Source organism: Pezoporus flaviventris, unplaced genomic scaffold (genome assembly GCF_033815535.1).
Source record: "Pezoporus flaviventris isolate CSIRO_AGI_PZ_B2104156 unplaced genomic scaffold, CSIRO_AGI_Pfla_v1 ptg000016l, whole genome shotgun sequence".
Taxonomy (NCBI): domain Eukaryota; kingdom Metazoa; phylum Chordata; class Aves; order Psittaciformes; family Psittacidae; genus Pezoporus; species Pezoporus flaviventris.
Window position 1 is genome coordinate 2,464,432 of NW_026892564.1, and position 9,585 is coordinate 2,474,016.

General features: G+C 41.0%; 1 long non-coding RNA gene across 1 annotated transcript; it reads right to left on the reverse strand.

Moving 5' to 3' along the window:
- Positions 1–2,052: 2,052 nt before the first annotated feature.
- LOC133269905 (uncharacterized) lies at positions 2,053–6,204 on the reverse strand. The gene is made up of 3 exons (XR_009743593.1): positions 5,829–6,204; positions 4,257–4,371; positions 2,053–2,208 (listed from the first exon to the last, which is right to left on the reverse strand). It is a non-coding gene; the product is annotated as an uncharacterized LOC133269905 (long non-coding RNA).
- Between the last annotated feature and the right edge of the window lie 3,381 nt (positions 6,205–9,585).

The window sequence follows — 9,585 nt, forward strand, 5'->3', positions numbered from 1 at the left end:
GAACAGTTTAGAAAGATGCACAGATAAAGAAAATACTCCAGATAAGATCCCAAATGATTTTTTACATTATAGTAAGCCATGTTGTATAACACTGTGGACAGTTATCACAAATGCTCCATTTCTCTCTGGTTTTATCTTGTGTTGTTATGTTTCCTTAGGATTTACACATTAAATAAAGGCTACTCAGTGCAAAGGTGGAGATTTACCAAGTTTTAATATAACAATATACCCAATATTAGCTGAGATTCTGAATTTTGGAAAGGGCAAAGCTTTCTACTTCAGTTCTTTGTTGTCCAGAAAACACTCCAGTGTCACCGCATTGAATAGTAGCTGCAGTGATAAATTCCTTTTGAAATACAGTGGGAGTAAGGAATGAAGAGAGATGTGCCAGAGTATTCCACTGACCATGTTGAGAGGTTTGTTTTTTTTTGCTTTGGGCAGATATAAATCATATGGTAACAATCCTGTGTGCAGACTAGCAACTTGCAAATGTAGCTGCTGTTGTTCTATTATTCATATTCATATTCCATCAGGCCCAAAGCAGATTCAAAGCATGGCTGGGTTACTGAACATGACAATATGATTAAAATTTATCCTTGCGGGACAATTTATGGTGATTTAGGTCCGTCTTACTCCCAGCTTCCATGATTACTATGAAGAACTTATGCATCACATTTTTGGCTAGCTGTTCACCTGAAAGGGAGTTTCAGCAGGATGACCATAACCTCCCAGGGCCGCTTGGTTTGTCTGTAGCCTCTGTACACAAACAAAGCATGAAACAAAGATTATAGATGTTTCAGACAAGATGATTGTTGCCTCCTTGTTTCACAAGTTATACACACGTAGTTTATTTTGCAGGACTTGTTTGTCAGATATCATGTTATTTTGTTTTCCATCAGAATGATTTACTTATAACTTCTAAAATCCAATACTGCTGTTGATACTGTGAACTCCTGTGCATGTGAATCATATACACAACTTGGAATAAGCATCACTTAGTATCTATCAAAAATATAGTAGTTTTATGGTGTTGAAATACTGTTAAGACAATAATGTAGACCTAGTTCTTCCTTTGCTCACCCCTTATAGTTTTGCCCTGGCATGAATTATGGGCTTTGGGACTATGCAAAATAATACAGTTGCAGGAAGAAAATTCCCAACTCTGTGATCTTGATTTTATACTAATGGCTTTCATCATGTAGAATAGGCCCTACAGAACACCTTTATAGAATCATAGAATAGTTAGGGTTGGAAAGGACCTTAAGATCCTCTAGTTCCAACCTCCCTGCCATGGGCAGGGACACCTCACAGTAAACCATGTCACCTAAGGCTCTGTCCATCCTGGCCTTGAACACTGCCAGGGATGCAGCATTCACAACTTCCCTGGGCAACCCATTCCAGTGCCTCACCACCCTTACAATAAAGAACTTCTTTGTTACATCTAATCTAAACTTCCCCTGTTTAAGTTTTAACCCATTACCCGTTGTCCTATCACTACAGTCCCTAATGAAGAGTCCCTCCCCAGCATCCCTATAGGCCCCCTTCAGATACTGGAAGGCTGCTATGAGGTCTCCACGCAGCCTTCTCTTCTCCAGGCTGAACAGCCCCAACTTTCTCAGCCTATCTTCACACAGGAGGTGCTCCAGCCCCCTGATCATCCTTGTGGCCCTCCTCTGGACTTGTTCCAACAGTTCCATGTCCTTAAAACCAAGATTTGTGCTAATGTGTGATTCATTCATGAACACAGGGCTTGGAGTAAGAAAATGACGTAGCGTAAAACTCATCAGCTTGATTGACTATGTATGAGACTATGTTTTGAGATAACAATAAATCGAGGGTCAGAAGGAGATTTCTGGGAAACTTTTCAGGGTTCAGCTATTGCCCAAGAACTCTTAGCAAAAAGTATTTTGCATCAATTTCATAATTTTGAAGGCATCATAAAATCAGAAAACTGTTGAAGTGTTATTATTATTAGAATATGAGTTGCTGAACTAGCAAGTTCCATGTCTTCTATTTATAGGACTAAAGGTAACATGCTATAATGCATGCTACTATATGATGTTTATTTACAGAGAATCAGGGCTTCTGCTCTGATATATACCTGAGAGTTGCCTTGGATGGAACTCCAACAAATCTGAGACTGTTCAAAATGTGACTATTGTAAACTTAAAATGGAGACTTTTCTATGAAGGAACCTTTCCTGAAAATCTCCAAGAAATTGCGTTTCAGTTTCTGGTAACATCCCTTGGAAGTTTTTACATTATTTTAATCACATGCCAGCAATTGTACCATTAATTTAAGTTTGTAAACCTGAAATAACATTACATTTCTAGCACTCGCATATTATACTTGGAGTGGCTGAAACGCTAGTAAACAGAGCCTTGTTCCACTGAATGCCCAAGGGAGGGACCTGGGAAAAATCTGCTGTGTACTCCAAGAAAGAAATCTGAGGTCAAAGTGTTTTCATGGGAGACAAACTACGTGGCTGGGATTATCCTGGCAAATTGTGGGTTACAAAATATCTCTGGAGAGTTTATCATAGCTAATTGCTGTAATAGCTTTCCACTTCTACATCTGTTTGTGGGTGTGGGTAGTACTCGGAATTGTTCCTTTTCTTGAAGGCTTTTTACAAGAAAGCATAGATGAGATGTCAGGACAGGCTCTCTCTGAACGGACTTGCCATGCTGCTCATAAAGTTGCTTGCTGTGTTCACATACACAGCATACAGGTTTTCATTCTTTAAGCTTTACCACACAGTGGACGGTTTTCTGGCATGAACCATCTTTTGTATGTACATGAGAAAAAAAGTGGTCTCTGCTGAGAAGCAGGGTTAAAGGTACTTTAAGGAATTTGAAAGCAAGTTAAGTTGTCTCCATAAATAAGGCCATTCTGTTCATTCTGAATTCTTTCTTGTTTCTGCTTCTAATTAATACACTCAGTCGTGTATTTTTCATGCAAACACGCGATTTCTAACTCTTTTCCCACTCCCGTTAATGCTGTTACAGCATTAACCACTGGTTTCAGCTGAGTTCAGACTCAAACATCTATCATTAAGAGTTGTGCCAGTCTGAAAGGATTTCTGCCTGAAATACTAGTAATTTCTGGGACCATATAAAAAGTAAACCCCTTTCTTTTTTTCAGAATCCAATTAAGCAACTTACTGTGTGGCACAAAGTCTGGACTAGAGTATGCCTGTTACATTTACCATGACATTCACCTCCTGTGTTCTGAGGCAGGACTTCTTTCTCAGAAGTCAGGATTACGGACAGCAAGAAGCTTAATAGTGGGATGGCTGAGCTTTTTGGCAAATAGTCATTACTTTATTTTATAATTCTGGAAAACAAAAAGGACCTAGGTGTTACAGATTCAAGCTTTACTCACAAGTTCTCCATGTCTTCATGCATAGAATAGCATTAAAGATTGCATCTTACATGGAAGTTGGAGAGATTGTGATGAGTTTCTCTCCTTACAGTAGGTCATGAGGCCAAATAAAGCACAAGCAACTGGAAAAAGACAGACTTTGGAACAATGAAGATCCTGGGATTTGTCTTTCTATGATAACAAAAAAGACTTTGCAAGTGCAAGTAAATTGTAAAAAGTTAGCATACTATGAACTGTGTGTTCCTCTTACATCATCAGTCATTCACAAACTCATTTCTCATCCTTGAAGGAAAGGCTCCTCATTTTCTCTGTAGTGTTCATCCCATATATTTTGAGAGCAGCCAAGTACATGAAGTACATTTTTTATGATTTCATAGCAGCAAAATGTTAGGTTGGCTCTGAATGCCATTTCTATTTTTTCATTGATAGACATCCTGACTCTGGCCACAAAGTAAGGGAATTAATTTACTGTTTCTTTGTTTTTAAGAATAAACTATTTTAGGGTTAGATCATATGTCTTATCCCATGAAATGTTTGTTTTTATTTCTACCTACATAAACTTGTGCAAATGTGTTGGTAGCACTGTCTAGCAAACACCCAGTTCAGAACCACAGGCTCTCAGAGTTAGCTTATGCAATGGTGACACTCCCACTATTTCAGTCCCTTGCTTGGCTCCTGGACTGGCACTGACACCTCTAGCTTAGAAGCCAGTAATTGCCATACACAAAAGTAGAGATTCAGGTATTTCCAATAGGGGTTTGGAACAGGCATAAGATGTGAAGGACAGCAAATGAAAAGGTTTAAAGTAACTGTAAGAAATGCTGATGTTAGAGGTGCTGGTATGATTTGTCTTGCTAGCAGATATAAATACCTACCTGCAAGGCCAGAGCGATGTCTCTGTGAGGGAAGAACCAGGCTCCAAAGCTGCTGTAGGGCTGGAACACCTAAACCTGTTGCTTCTCTATAATGGGATTCCTAAAAGTGAGATTTCTTACAGCAGAAAAGGAGAGAGAAGAGAAAATGTGAAAAATTCCAGACAGATGGCTGGGGCATTTTCCCAGATGCCAAAGCAAATTCTGGTTTTAGTCTGGATCATAGGTATACTTCATCCGTCAGTATCTTCGTATTGAAAAGCAAGAGAGTGTTAATGAGCTCTGAGGAAAAAAAGTTTGATATGTTTGCCTGAGACCAAGTAAGTGAAACTTTGCATTTGATTTCATGTAATGATCAAGTTTGCATGACACAGAGGGCAGAAGAAATCTGGGTTGGGACTAAGCTAAAGAGATGATATTTTCTTAGCTTTTTCTATCTTCAACTATTTAATAGAAAATCAGGCATATAAGGAGAAAAGTTTATTTGTGGCAGGGCAGGAAAATTATTTCTCGGTTTGACTGAGTTCACACTCGATATTTTCTATGGAGCTCAGTATTTTATATGAGATGCCCAAATCTGGGGCTAAAATTTCTTTTCTACAAAACAAATCAGTCTATGATGTAGGTCATTAAGCAGCTCATTACATGTTCAGGTAAGCATTTTTCCATGTTTGGTTCTTTCACCAGGAATTAATGGCTGCCATTAATTTGTTTCCTGTCTGTGTGCCAATGACTCTATGCAATTTTTCAGTTGTACTTTTTTAGTAGGCAGAAGTCATGAATTTTGCTCTTTTGCATTACACTATTGTTAAAGAGTTTTTGTTGGCTTTACATAAAGGCCATGCTCACAAGTTGAAAGTAACAGAGACAGAAGTAAGGCCTCCTATAACACCCAATCCACTCAACCTGTTAATTTTCCAGGTACACATGGATGTTATGTCCATGCCAGCAAACATAGCAGGATGGAGTTCTTGTCTCCCCTAGCAGCAGCGCCCCAGAACTCTACCTTTAATTATGGCTTGTTTGTTGTAATAAAAACCCCCAAACAAACAAATGAAGAAGAAAACACAAAATAATTTAAAGCTGGCCAAAGCAGAAACTTCCAAACTTCAAAGATTTTTTTATATTATTGAGACTTCAGTAGTGGCAGCACATAGAATTTTGCAGTTATTATTGGTGCTAGAGAGACCACAGAAACACTAAATCCTTGTGATTACTCTAGGTGGGTCACTGCAACAAAAATTGTCTGTAGTAGGCTTCACCAACCAATAAGAACGTGCAGCTTTGTTGTCAGTACTCTGAATGGTTTGAAACCCTGTTTCAAAAGTTCACCTTATTCTTGGCTGGAAAGAATGTTAAAAGCCTTCCCTGGGTGAATGATACTACTAGGCATTGAGTTAAAAATACTGATTTATCACATTTGATACATTAAAAACAAACAGAGAAAATGTATGCCAGATTTAAAGTGCAAGTTTCAAAGTAATAGATGTGATTTCAGAGGGACATAATTTCCAGTTACCTAGCCTACACAGAAAGGGAATCTTCTGGATCTCCAACTTCTAATACTTCACATACCTTGTACTGAGGACATGAACAGTAAACTGTGGGTTCCAAATCTGCAGTGGAGATCCACTCTCTAGAAAATAACTGTTGTAGTATCTCGTTGTACATCTGAATTGACAGAATAGGTAAAGGGGTTTTTGTTTAGCTCCATGGATGTCAAACAACCTGGTCAGCTGTTGTGGTTTGACTTCAGTCAGCAGCTAAGCCCCACACAGCTGCTTGCTCAATTCCCCACGGTGGGATGGGGGGGGAGTCAGAAGTGTAAAGGTGGGAAAACTTGTGGGTTGAGATGAAGGCAGTTTAATAGGTAAAGCAAGAGCTGTGCACACAAGCAAAGAGAAACAAGGCCATCACTCACCACTGCCTACTGGCAGGGTGGTGTTCAGCCATCTCCGAAAGCAGGGCTCCATCATTCACAATGGCTACTTGGGATCACTTCAAACTTGGGATCATTTCAAACATCACCCCCCAACTTCCTTCTTCTCCTGCCAGCTTTATATGCTGAGCATGAGTCCATATGGCCTGGAATATCCCTTTGGTCAGCTGGGAGTCAGCTGTTCCACCTGTGTCCCTTCCCAACTCCTTGTGCCCTCCCAGCCTAGTCTCTGAGGTGGTGTGAGAGGAAGAAAAGGCCTTGACTCTGTGTGAGCACTGCTGAGCAATAGCTAAAACACCTCTGTATTACCAACATTGTTGTCAGCACAGGTCCAAAACAGAGCCCATAGTAGATGCTGTAAAGAAAATTAACTTCGCCCAAGCCAAATCCAGCACATCAGCTTTTCTGGCCTGGTTACTGGTCAAGTTGGATACTGGCCCTTGCAGGTGCTGGGGTAACAGTCACTGTGTCTGTACGGCATTGTGCTGATACAAACCCTTGAAAGAGGAAAGGAAAAAAAAAACAAATTCCTTATCTGAGAAGTGTTAGTGTGACAGAAACATTTCCTGTATCAAACTCTAGCTCAAAAAACAGACCTGGGAGGAAAAGGGCAGTCTCATACTTTGTGTTAACCAGGTTACTTCTCTAAATAAGGCACCCGGCATCTCTTATGGCTGGAATTACAAAGCAGAGATTCTACTGATAGGATGCTTCCTTTTTTTTCTTTTGAGAAGAAAATAAAATATGATCCAGTCAGCAGAAACCCTTACAGCTCAAATTCCCTGTAGACTCAAGGCGGGAAAACTAATGCCCAAATGCCCTCTGGCAGTGCTACCTTGCTAACTCCAAAATATGATTATGTTATATCACTACTGAAGTTCTTTGTCTCAAAATGTGCTGATGTTATGCTAGATGATGTACAAATGTAAGAAGCAAAGATGATCCCATATACAGGGATATCTTAAAGCCTCTGAGAGCAAGAACATCTTTTCCTTTCTACAAGAATGTTGAGGGTCAGCTCAAGCTCTTTTCATGGGAAAACCACATGAATGAGAGTTTTTAAAATGCTCCCTCTTACAGGAGGCACTTCATAATACCTGCTCAAGTGTCTCTTGTTTTCTGATAAGACTAGAAAGCAATATGCAACAAGACAGTGGAAGCAGTACAGTCCTTGATTCAGGCTTTCATGTTAAAATGGAAATAAAATGCAAATTTCTGTCTTGCTGCTGTATAAATGCATTAAACCACAATGATAACACTGTTGAGCTGAGTAGGAAAGCACATTTTAATGCATTTTATTAATGGAATATGGTACAGAGAGATCAGCTAGACTGATGCCTGTTTTTATGAAAACTTGTCAAATTTCTTACCTTCTTTGGAAAACTTTGGGAGACTTTTAGCAGAATTTACAAAATATTTTTTAGATTCCATTCATCTTACATATTAACAAGGTGATCAGTAGTAAAGCTTGGTGTTGTGGTGTATTGTAGTGAATTAGGAATTTATGTTCCTGAGGTAAAAAGTATCTTTGAAACGAAGAGATGATTTGATCCAGTACTGACTTCTGAGGAATACTACTAGTTTCTGGTCTCAACGAGACTTCTTACCACTGACAACCATCCCCTGGGCCCGGCCATTCGTCCAGTTTTCAATCCACCTAAACATCTGCTCATCCAGCCTGTACTACATCAGCTTCTCTAGGAGGATCTTATGGGAGACACTGTTGAAAGTGTTACTAAACTGTATGGTAGAGAATACTCATTGGTCTCCCTTCATCTACCATACCTTGTGAAGGTGCCTCCAGGAGGTGTTATAGCTTTCATCAACCATGCCTCTGCTTCCTCTTGAAATTCACAGCTCTTCTCTTATCCCTCCCCTTTCTAATTTCCCTGTCTTTCAGATAACTTTTCTCTTCCTTAAATCCTCATCTTCTTCCCTTTCTTGCCACTACAGTCACTAGCAGATAGTCAACCTATCACATGTGTCCCTGGCTTGCCATGCCATAAGAATCCCTTTACAAAAACAAGGAAACAATCCCAAATCTTCTTTTATCCTGTCTTCCTCTCACCAGTGGAGGAAAGACTTGTGTTTTACCACTATGATTCCTCGTCCATCTTCTGTGAAATGCTACCAGCCTCTTTCCCAGAGTCACGAATCAGGGAAACACTACAGAGGAATGACAAGCGGAGGGATGAGAATGGCAGTTATGAGACCAGTGGATCAGGATGACAGGAACAATCATGTATTGTGAAGTAAAGAACTAGCCCATTTCTGTCAAGTATGGCATGAAAATGTGTGAGAACATTCATGCCATGGCTCCTTGGGGATGTGCATGGGGTCCTCAAGTGGCACTCCAAAGCTGGGATCATCCAGGCTTTAGGGGCCATTTGTGGTTCTGTATGAACCAGATGCTGCTGACGTTCCTCTGTCCCATTTTCAGCCACCCTGTGGTATTCTGGGTATGGTACAGTGGGGACTCCTGCAAACACAGTCCACACACTGATGCCTGTGGGATGCTCTGGTAGAGGGAAGGAGTGACAGCCATTTTCTAGCTTTAGCTTCCAGCCACTTGTCGTTGTTTAAACCCTAGCCAGACAGCTTGTTCACTCAGTTCCAGTGACAGCAATCGAGGCACCCCCCCCCCCCCCCCCCCCGGGGCTCTCCCCTTCCCCACTCCCGTGGGGGATGGGGAGGAGGATCGAAAGAGTGCAACTCCCATGGGTTGAGACAAGAACAGTCCAGCAATCAATGTACAACACAAATCACCACCGCTACCACCAACTACAACAATGATAAGAGAAAATAACAAGGGAACAGAATACGATACCACCGGCCAAGAAACGAGTCCCACCTGGAAGCCCGTGTCCTTCTGGGTAACTCCCAGTTACCCCCCACCCCGGGTATGACGTGCTGTGGTATGGAATACCTCCCTGGCTAGCCTGGGTCAGGCGCCCCATCTCTGCTTCCTCACAGCTTCCCCTCCTCCCTGGCAGAGCATGAGCCTCACAAAGTCCTTGGTCAGGGTAAACATCACTTAGCAACAACCGAAAACATCAGTATCACCAGCACTGTTCCCAGGCTGGAAGTCAAAACACAGCACTGCACCAGCTACCATGAAGGAGAAACATGACTGCTACTGCTGAACCCAGGACACCACTGAATCTTGCTCTGCCACTGCAGGCACAAAGGATAGTCTATCAGAAAACTCTTCCTGTACAATTACTCATGTATCATGGCAAGATCTCCTCTGGCCTTTTCTTTGAACTATTCCATTCTATTTTGCTGACCAGTCTCTCCGTAAGACAGGGTTTTATTGAGATGAAGCTGGTTTTGTAGCCCTCTTTTGAATTCAACACTTAACAGTACCTAAAGGATAGAGTAGTTAAGGATACA